General features: G+C 39.9%; 1 pseudogene; it reads left to right on the top strand.

Moving 5' to 3' along the window:
• Positions 1 to 10,226: 10,226 nt before the first annotated feature.
• On the top strand, positions 10,227 to 10,606 carry LOC103266585 (annotated as a pseudogene).
• Positions 10,607 to 10,965: the final 359 nt, after the last annotated feature.

Below are 10,965 nucleotides of genomic sequence, written 5' to 3'. Positions count from 1 at the left end.
ACAGCGCCCCCTGGACCCCACGTCCGGCTACGGCGCCGGGACTGCGGCGGCCGCGCCGGGCACGAGCCGCGGCAACGCGAGGCGGCGCGGCCTGGGGGTGGCGGGGGTCCCGCGCTCCCTGCGCGGCCCGCGGCCGACCCGGACCACGCTTCCTGGGAGCCGGAAGCCCCTCAAGTCCCAGTAGCTCCCGGCGTTCCCCACCCCCGTCAGACCCCGCGCACCTTTTCCTTCCCTCACGGAGGTACGTGAACGCTCTTGTCACTCGGACCCGCACCTAAGAGCAGGAGTGTAAGGGAATCTCTTCGTTCCGTCCCTCAGGGCCCGGGGAGGGGCTGGGGAGGACTCCTCGTCCCTTCAGTGTGTCTGGATGAAAGAAGAGTGACCCGAAACAAACCTTTTTACCAAACACACGCACACTCCTCTCCCAAAGCAGATGAAGGAGTTGTCTTTGACCTTAACTTTTTTTGGATCTACTGTACAGATCATGACAGAAATTTTCTGTAGGCACCAAACTCTTAACATTCAACCCCTCCAAAAATAGAAAGGAAAAAAAAATGCCGAGCCAGAGAAAAGAATAGCCAACGGGCTGTCCTGAAATTCATAAGCAACTTAAAGGTAAGAAAAGAACCATCCATCTTTTACTAGCACCCTCCCCCACCCCACCTCTCTTCTCCGACCTCTCCACCCCTCCATCCCTGCCAAATCCTAGGTAAGGCTCTGAAAGAAGAAAATTGTTCTATAGCGAGGTCTGTGGAATCATTCTGTTTACAGATGCCCCACATTTGATACTCAGCCTCCAGGGTGCAAACGTCAGAACCAAAAACAAGAGAAACAAAAGACTGTGGGGGGGGGGGGGAGTAGGAAAAGAGAAATGCCCCAAATCTTCTGGTCCAAATTTTCTAAATACAGTAATTTTTTTTCTTTCACAATTGGTTTACTAGAATGAGCAGGGACTTTGGTGTCAGGCAGATAATGACACTACCGATTCTAGTTCTGTCACGTATAGCTTTATGACCCTGGGCAAGTTATATAACATCTGTGAGCCTCGGTTTTCTCCTGCCTGCCTTGCTGCTTGTTGTGGAAATTGGAGATAAAGGGACTGGCCCATAGAAGGTTCTCAATACATGTTCTGATTTTTTCGTAGGTTCCAAAACACCCTAACTCTTAGTGTTTCTTAGGTTCAAGATTGTACCCATGTGTTTTCATTTTTCTGTATATGTGTGTGTTCCTATCAATAGATGGATGCATCTTTCTTTATCATCTCTAGTCTGGGTGAATTTTCCCTAAATTTCAATAATAGGTTTATATATCATCCCTCCACGGAAGAGTAGGGCCTCATACACGGGATCCCATGACATTCTATTGCACAGCAGATATCAGCATAGAACCAATATTTTTTCTGTATAAAAATATTATAAGGCAATCTCACCTTACCTTAGATTCTGGCCTAATAATAAATTGTAATGAGAAAATTACATAAGGTCTCCAGGAAATATTTGAATAATACTTGAGCAGCCACCACGGAGAAAATATAACCTAGCAGCTCTCCTCTCATCAATGAAAGCTGTTCTTATACAGTCCTAAGTGTGCCTTTGCCACATACTTCTGAGTCACAAAAAATCACTATTCCCTTTTTATAACACGAGAAACTGGGACTCAGGGGAAAACTATGATTCATCCTCACAACTCTATGAGTTAGGTGCTATGCTACCACCATTTTACATGGGAAGTACATCCAACCTAAGGAAAAGCCAAAAAGAGACCCTAAGATTCCCTGCAGCTTCCCCTCCCACAGTCCTGTCAGCAATATCAACAAAATGCTGTAAAGGGAATTTGTTGCTAAAAATTTCACCCTAAAGCAACGGGCCCTTTAACTGATTTAAACTAGTTTGGGAACCTAATATTAGCACTATACTTTCCAATCCTAGATCACAACCACCGCAGGAAATCTGTATTTGTTTATGAATAATCATGCAACCCAGGGTGTAGCTACTACATGAAGATGATTCATTTGTTCCCAGAATCATTTTCCTCTTGCTTCACACTTTCCTTGCGTTCAAATTCTGTTGCTGAAAGAGGCTGCCTTTATCCTTACCTCCATCTCCTTGTCATAAGGGTCCACTTTAAGTCCTTTCATATTCTACAGTTGTATTCCATTGTTTTGATTCTTCCTACCCAGTTTGCTCTCTTCTCTTGAAATGTCTCTCATGTTTTGCTGTCTTCTCTTGAAATGTCTTCATGTTTTCCTCTCTTCTGTCAATTTCTTTTTCATTTTTAGCTAGCTTGGCCGGCTATCAATTGACTTGCTTACCCCACTCTCAATTTTGCATTGATTTCCACTAGTGACTCTAAAATATCTTTATTCCCAACCTGAAAGACCGCCCTACTTTTTATTTTTATGTCATATACATTCTGTAGAAAACCAATATTCTGAGAGCCTACATGAGTTTAAGGTCTACCGCCCCTGGAAAAATTTTCTTTGTACCTTAAAATTCAGGCCACAAAGATATCCATTTCCTAGCTTGGTGAATGACACCATCATCCACCCAGGTGCCCAAGGCAAGAATCAGTCATTCTTAACCCCTACATCTTTCTTCTGGACAATTGGTCACAAAGCCTGATCAGTTCTAGATTCTTGCTTTTTAAATTTTTATCCTCCTCTCCAACTTCACTGCCACCCCTTTTGGTCTAGCTTATATGTTCAATAAATCACAAGTGAACTGAATGAATAAAAGGAAGGGAAGAAAGGAGGAATGAATGAATGTTGTACTTGTGTACAAGAGTATATACTGTATCAAAGTTTGTTTAAAAGGAGGCACAAAACCCCTTCCATGCTCGCATTACCCTTGTTCTTCTCAATTTATAACTCATAGCTGCAGTGGCAATATCTATTTATTTACTTATTTGTCTCCCTTCCAGGTTGTGAGCCCTGTAGGCCAGGTTCAGCGTTTGCTTCATCTCTGTGCCCCTGGAACCATTCTCAGCACAGAGTATTCTTCAGGGAATGTTAAGCTAAACTGAACCTCATCAGGCTGTAGCTACCCTACATCCCACCTGCTTGGTGACTTCTTAGAATTTTTCCCTTAACTTTCAGGGCCCACCAAAAATAAGACTCCCCTTCAACAGGTGCAGCCCAGAACTGAGCTCAGCCTGCTATTGCCAGCTGTGATCTCTCTCACTCTTCTGCAATCAATCACTGATCACTGCTCAAAGTCAATCCCAGAATTCAGTCTGCTACCAAACACATGAGATGTAGAGCAAGCCAGAATTCAGTAAAGTAGCACAAACTTAGGAAATTGGGGGCATTTGAGAGCTTTTTAGGTCACTGGAGTCATTTCAAAAATAGCAAAACAATTCCCATTCTAGGAGTTGAGCATAAGGAAGTAATCAAATATGTGGACAAAGGTACATGCAAAAAGATGTTTATTGTATATTTTACTGTAGGTTTATAACATAATGTGAAGAAAGCCCTAAATAAATGAAGAAAATTAAAATATCTCCACACAACCGGCCGCAGTGGCTCACACCTGTAATCCCAGAATTTTTGGTGGTGGAGGCAAGAGGATTGCCTGAGTCCAAGGTTTTGAGACCAGCCTAAGCAACTTGGTGAGACCTCATCCCTACAATAAATTTTTAAAATAGCTGGGCGTGGTGGTACACACCTGTAGTTCCAGCTACTCGGAAGGCTGAGACAGAAGGATCTCCTGAGCCAAGTGGGCCAAGGCTGCGGTGGCTGTGAGCATGCTGCTGTACTCCAGCCTAGGGGACAGAGTGAGACTACTACTCAAAAAATAAATAAAAATTAAAATATATATATATATATATATATATATCTCCACACAAAGAAATAGTATGCATCCATCAACAATTATTTTTAAGGAATTGTACATGACATTGAAAACTGCTCATAATTCAATATCAAATTAATAAAAACTGTCAAGTATAAAGAATGTTATATGATCCCAATTTGGTTTTTATGTATTTGTAAAATATATAAATATAATACTTAGAAGGAAATAGTTCAAAATGTTATATGTTTGTGGACCTTTTTTATTTTTTATTTTGAAATACTTTTAGATTGAAAGAAAAGTCGCAAAAATTGTACCTCAAAATTCCCATATGCTTTTCACCCATATCTGACTGCATTTGCTTTATCGTTCTGTCTCATTCTCACTTTATTTTTCTTCCATCTTTGTAGTGATATAGCTATAGATAAAGATATTATTGTAATTTTTTCTGATCCATTTATCCTTTAATATTTTTCTGTGTATGTCCTCAAAACAAAGAGTATGACTATCATAGTATAATTATCAAAATTAGAAGCTTCATTTTTATACAGTACTGTGATCTAATCTGTTACCTTACTTAGATTTTGCCAGTTGTTCCACTAGTATTCTTTACAGAGAAAGAATTTTTCAGTTTTTTTTTTCTTTCTTTTTTTTTTTTTTTGAGTTGGAGTCTCACTCTGTCACCCAGACTGGAGTGCAGTGGCCGCTCCCGGCCACCGCAGCCTCGACCTGCTGGGCTCCGGCGATTCTTCCGCTTGGCCTTCCAAGTAGCCGGAACTACAGGCGCGCACTACCATGCCCGGCTAATTTTTTGATTTATTGTAGAGATGAGGTCTTGCCAAGTTGCCCAGGTGGGTCTCAAACCCACGGGCTCAGGCGATCCACTCACCTCAGCCTCCCAAAGCACGGGATTACAGGCTGAGCCACCAAGCCCAGCTGAATTTTTCAGTTTTTTGTTCTGGTCCAGAATCCAGTGCAGGATCACACATTATAATTAGTTTCAGGTTTCTCTAATTTTCTTTCATCTGGAACTGTTTCTCAGTCTTTGTCTTTTATAACCTTGACATTTTTTAAGAATACAGGCCATTTATTTTGTAAAACATCCCTTAATTTGAGTTTGTCTTATGTTTCTTCATGATTAAACTTAGGCTATGCATTTTTGGTAGTCATATACAGAACTAATGTTGTGCCCTTCTCAGTGCCTCATATCAGAAGTCATGTGATACCTCAGTGTCTCATCACGGATGACAGTAACTGTACACTTGATAGTAGCTTTGTTCACTTGATTAAGGTCTTATTTACTGGGTTTCTTGATGATAAAGTAACTGTTTTTCTCCTAGTAATTAGCAAATGTTTTAAGGGGAGATAATATGAGGCTACCTACAAGTTTTAACATTCATTAATGATTCTTGCTTGAAACAATTATTCCTATACTGCTTGCCAAATGGTAATTTTTTAATTCCATTATTGTTGTTCCTTATACATTTTCTATTTGTCTTCCTACTGTATGAGAGAGCTTTTTGATTCTCCTCCTTTTATTCATTTGTCAATTTATTTATATCAGAATGAACTCATTGATTTTTATTTTATTCTGTGAATTGTATGATCATTATAATTATATACAGATGCACAAATTGTTTCCAATTTGGCTGACTTCTACGTTCTTCTAACGTTTCTTTATCTTTCTTTCTTTGAATTGGAGTCTCACCATGTCTCCCAGGCTGGAGTACAGTGGCACACTCACGGCCACCGCAGCCTCAACCTGCTGGGCTTAGGGAATCCTTCTGCCTCATCCTTCCAAGTAGCTGGAACTATAGACATGCATCACCATGCCTGGCTAATTTTTTGGTTTATTGTGAGACAAGGTCTTGCCATGCTGCCCAGGCTGGCTTTGAACTCGTGGGCTCAGGCAATCCTCTCCCCTCCTCCTCCTCCTCCTAAAGTGTTTTGATTACAGGTGTGAGCCACCACGCCTGCTCTTCATCATTTTAAAAGACTTCCCTTACTTTCTGGCACTATATCCCAGACTCATTGTATACTTTCCCAACCCCATCCCTAGAGTTCACCTATTTCCCCTAAAAGCTCTGTTTCATTGAGTAGAGAATGGTATTTAAAAATAAAGATTTGGTGCTAGGTGTGCTCATCGCTACTATGGTGCCATTGCTTCTAGGTTATCACTACGCAGAGCTGGAAAATACACACACACACACACACACACACACACACACACACACACACACATACACCATTTTACTTGAACGTTATTCTTACTTTAAAGAACAGGCAAACTATGGTTATTAGACTCAGGAATTTGGCAGACATTTTCTAGAAAATGAATGAAATGAGTCTGTCACTTCCAGAAAAACAACTAACAATATTTGTTGCCAAGGATAAAATTCAAGCTTTCAAATGAATATTAGAATTTTGAAAAACTTGTATTCACTACCATGAATATGAGAGCTTCCCAACCTTTTCTGGAGTGGTAGATGGTGATATTAACTGTCATGGGATCTTTTTAAAAAAATATTGTATAATGAAATATGTCAACATTTAGAAGATCTGCATAACTTAATAAACCAATGTTTTTTTTCTAATGGCCAATACATGATGTTACAGAAAGACATATTGGTAAAATATCAACTTAAAGTGTATATACCAATGGATATTAATGTAACAGTGTACAGAAAGTTCACTGATAGGATATCAGAGTCCACACTACAGCTAACCTTCAAGAAATTACCACTTGTCAAGTTAGAAATAGTATCAAAGAATATATCTACAAGTCTCTGAAATGACTGTTAAAATACATCTCAGCAGGCAAGGTGGTTCAAGCCTGTAATCCCAACATTTTGGGAGACTGAGGTGAGCGGATTGCCTGAACCACGGGTTCGAGACCAGCCTGGACAACTTGGTAAGACCTCATCTCTGCAATAAATAAAAAAATTAGCCAGGCATTGTAGCACACACCTGTAGTTCCCAGCTACTTGGAAGGCTGAGGCAGAAGGATCGCAGAACCCAGCAGGTCGACACTGGGGTGTCTGTGAACATGCCACTGCACTCCAGCCTGGGCAACAGAGTGAGACTCCAACTCAAAAAAAAAAAAAAATACTCCTCACTTTACTAACTGCATATTTGTGTAAGAACAGATTTTATTCATATACTTCAAATAAAACAACATATTCCAACAACTTGAATACAGAAGCAGGTAAGAGAATCTAATTCTTTTGTAAAGTATTTCTGAATTAAAGAGATCTTCAAAAATATGAACAATGCCACTTTCTCACTACGCTTTTTGTTTTGGAAAATATAGTTACTTTTCATTTAAATAAGTTATATTGTAAAATATAATGGGTTTACTATTATTTTAAATAAATGTTTAAATTTTTTTCTTTTAATTTCTAAGATGATAAATATCAATAGATATAATCCATATAAGCAGCAGTTCTTTGGGGTCACCTATAATTTATGAATGAAAAGGGGGCCTGAGACCAAAATGTTTGAGAACTGGTGCTATAGTTTATTCAGCCATTCTCTTATATTTGGGTATCTAGGTTGTTTCTAGTATTTCTGCAATTACAAACAGTTGTTGCAACTAATAATTTTGTGCATATGTATTTTTTATTGTTGTTGATGTATCTTTAGGGAAAATTACTAGATTTGTTTGGTCAAAAGATGCATATGTAGTTTTGTTAGATGTTACCAAATTCCCTTTCCAAAGGTTATACCTCTCTTCTACCACTATCCCTCTCCCCTATCAACACTCATACTTTCTGTCAAACCTGATACAGTAAGAGGTATAACACTTTCAAGACTACGTAATAGAAAAGCTTGGGAACAAGGCAGACCTGAATTTGCATCCTGAGTAACTACTAGATATGAACAGAAGGACCTGATTTCCCTTCAATAAAATGAGGTTAATGTCTGCTATTTATACAAATACATTAGTACAAATACATTAAATAGTAGCTGTCATTATTTATTATCTGAATCTTTCTGGGCATATAGAAATGGTGGTCAGGGTTGACCAGCACAGATATCCTGAATTCACTGGGGATAAAGAATGGACTGTCCTAATGGAAACTGTAGAGGAGGGTGACAGTTAGAAAGCATATAGAGTTGAGAATCTTTGAAGTTAGCTAGGGTGCAAAAAAGAGAATAGATTACCTAAACCAGAAGAGAGGCCAGAAACAGATGCTGAAAGCTAGAGTGTTAGAGCCAGGGGTTTGAGAACCTGGGCAATGAAAGCACTCAACAGTTCATTAATTCAGTCAGTTAGTCAAATATTTATTGAACACTATTAATAACAGGCACGCCGCTCTGTGGTTAGCAAGATATTGACCCTTATAGAATTTAGACTCTACTGATGGAAGCAGATGAGAAAATAGGCAATTATGATTTTAGGGGGTAAGCATTGTGTGCTATAGGAAAACAAATCAAGGCCATGTAACTCAAATTTGTAGATCAGGCAAGACTTCTCAGAGGAAGTGACATCTAAGCAGAGACCTAAAAAATGATAGAATTTTGCTAGGTGAATTAGATAGAGGAATGGGTAGGAAGGGATTAGATAAGGAAAGACAGTGTTCCAGGCAGCAGAAATAGAGCATTCCACAACCGGGAGGCAAAAGAACACGTGCTGTGTCTGAAGAACTGAGTGAACAATTTTGACTGAGGCAGAGAGGTCAAGTTGGGGAGCAATGACAGCCAAGACCAAATCAGGAGACTAAATCAGGAAAGACCTTATAATTCATGTCAAGGACTTTGGATTTTATCTTATGGGCAGTGAGGAGCTGTTAGAGCTTTTAGTTTGGTCAATGGTATTAAAATGCTTTATTTGAGAAAACATCACTCTAACTGCCTTGTAGGAAATAAATTAGAAGACACATACTTGGAGGCAGGGAGGCCATTTATTTATTTATTTATTTTTGAGCTGGAGTCTCACTCTGTCACCCAGACTGGAATGCAGTGGTCACTCCCAGCCACCGCAGCCTCAACCTGCTGGGCTTCAGCGATCCTTCCGCCTCAGCCTTCCAAGTAACTGGAACTACAGGCGCGTACTAAGGGAGGCCATTTATAAGTGTTTTTTGCTACAATCCTAGCAAAAGTGACCTGAATTAGGTAACTAGAGCTTGCGGGAGGAATTGTCAAACTCGTGATTGGGAGCATGTGAAAAAAAGGGAGAAGTCAAAGATGACATTTGGGTTTCTGGGTTGGGCAACTTGGTAGTTGGTGCTATCAGGCAGAGAGGGAGCAAAAGAGGAGGAGCAGGCTTGAGGGAAAAGATAATGAGTGCTGTTGCAACATGTTGACAGATTAGGAAACTGAGGTTCAGAGAGATGGTGTTACCTGTCCAAGGTGACTGTAGATGGCAGAGCTAAGATTCCAACCTAGGTCTGTCTGATGACAAATTTTCTTGCTGTTTTGGCACTGCCACACCTCCTCCCACACTCAGGGTGAGAATGTGTACCACCCACCAGGGAAGGGCAGGAACACTGGGATCATTTATAATGTTCGCGAAGTGCCTTCATATAACCCAAATTTGACTAGATAATTACACAAGAGGGTATTTCCATAAGCATAATAATTATTAACATTCTGTTGATCATGACTCACACTGCCATCCTCTGGTTCCAGTAAGGAATTGTTAGGATACATTTGATACTAGGGTATGTTCGTGATGTGCTTTTCATAAGAATTATATTCACAGCAGTATGGCATGTGAGGTACAATGGAAAGACCCTAGGCTGGAGCCTGGAAACCTGGCCCCGAATGATGTAAGCATGGACTGCACTGAAGAGGAAAGTTATTTGAATCTCCAGTCTTTACCTCAAGGTGTCTAGTTCCATCAGGGCTCCTTTAGCCCACCAGCCTATCCCGTGTTATCCACCATGCTCAGAGACTGTACGATGCAGTGGGAAGAGCTTATGCTTTGGAGTGAGCTGATCTTCACCTGACAGCTGCACGAATTTCAGGCTGTGTGAGTGGAGTAAGTCACTTATTCTGAGTCTTGTTTTTCTCATTTGTATGGTATAAGGCTGTAACGACCATCAAGAAAGTACCAGGCCCTCAAAGTTAATTATCTTCCCTTACCTTTTCTCATCTTTTTAATCTCAAATACTTTCTCATCCCTGTCTCTGGCAGCTTCAGAAAAGAGTTAACTTCTTTATAGTTATAGTCTTTCCAATGTATATGTATTCTCTCATAGTCAGAAAACCAAATAAACTAAAAATATTTTGTAGTACAGAGTAGACCAGCCAAGTAGTCAGCATCCATTGCAGCCTGATGACTCACAAGGTTTATTTTATGTGGGGGTGCTGCACCTCAGTTGTGCATGTGAATAGTGTGGATGTGATCTCATGTGAATGAGGATTCACTTTAGTTCTACAACAATGAGCTCTAACTGTGATCCAGTCACTATAGAAATACAGAGTTGGGACCACCATGGCACCTGTGAAAAAACTTGTGGCGAAGGGGGGCAAAAAAAAAAAGCAGTTTCTGAAGTTCACTCTTGATTGCACCTACCCTGTAGAAGATGGAATCATGGATGCAGCCAATTTTGAGCAATTTTTGCAAGAGAGGATCAAAGTGAACAGAAAAGCTGGGAATCTCAGAGGGGTTGTAACTATTGAAAGGAACAAGAACAAGATCACTGTGACTTCTGAGGTGACTTTTTCCAAAAGGTATTTGAAATATCTCACCAAAAAATATTTGAAGAAGAATAATGTACGTGATTGAGCGTAGTTGCTAACAGCAAAGAGAGGTACTAATTATGTTACTTCCAAATTAGCCAGGATGAAGAAGAGGAGGAAGATGAGGATTAAAATTCATTTATCTTCAATATTTTGTTTGAGTTCTTGAATAAAATTTGGGAACCAAAAACAAAAAACAGAGTTGGGGAAAGATCATGTTTTTTCTTGGTTGGGCATGTACTGTGTATATATGTGTTTAGGCTGGAGGAAGGGAGGATTCATAAAATCGAGGTGTGTAAGAGATAAAAGCTGTGACAGGCTGGCACCAGCTCATGTTGTCTCATGAGAGCTGATTCTCAAATTACAGCCATTACAGCTAGAAGAAAAGATTTGAAGTTTTCTCTGAGCTCAAAGAAATAATAAATGTTTGAGGTGATGGATATCCTAAATAGCCTGATTTGATCATGACACATTATGTATCAAAATATCAC

The sequence above is a fragment of the Carlito syrichta genome, unplaced genomic scaffold, assembly GCF_000164805.1.
Source record: "Carlito syrichta isolate Samal-C Ts95f unplaced genomic scaffold, Tarsius_syrichta-2.0.1 Scaffold307231, whole genome shotgun sequence".
NCBI classification, from domain to species: Eukaryota; Metazoa; Chordata; class Mammalia; order Primates; family Tarsiidae; genus Carlito; species Carlito syrichta.
Note: the sequence above shows the minus strand (reverse complement) of the source record. Positions and strands in the feature narration are given on the sequence as shown.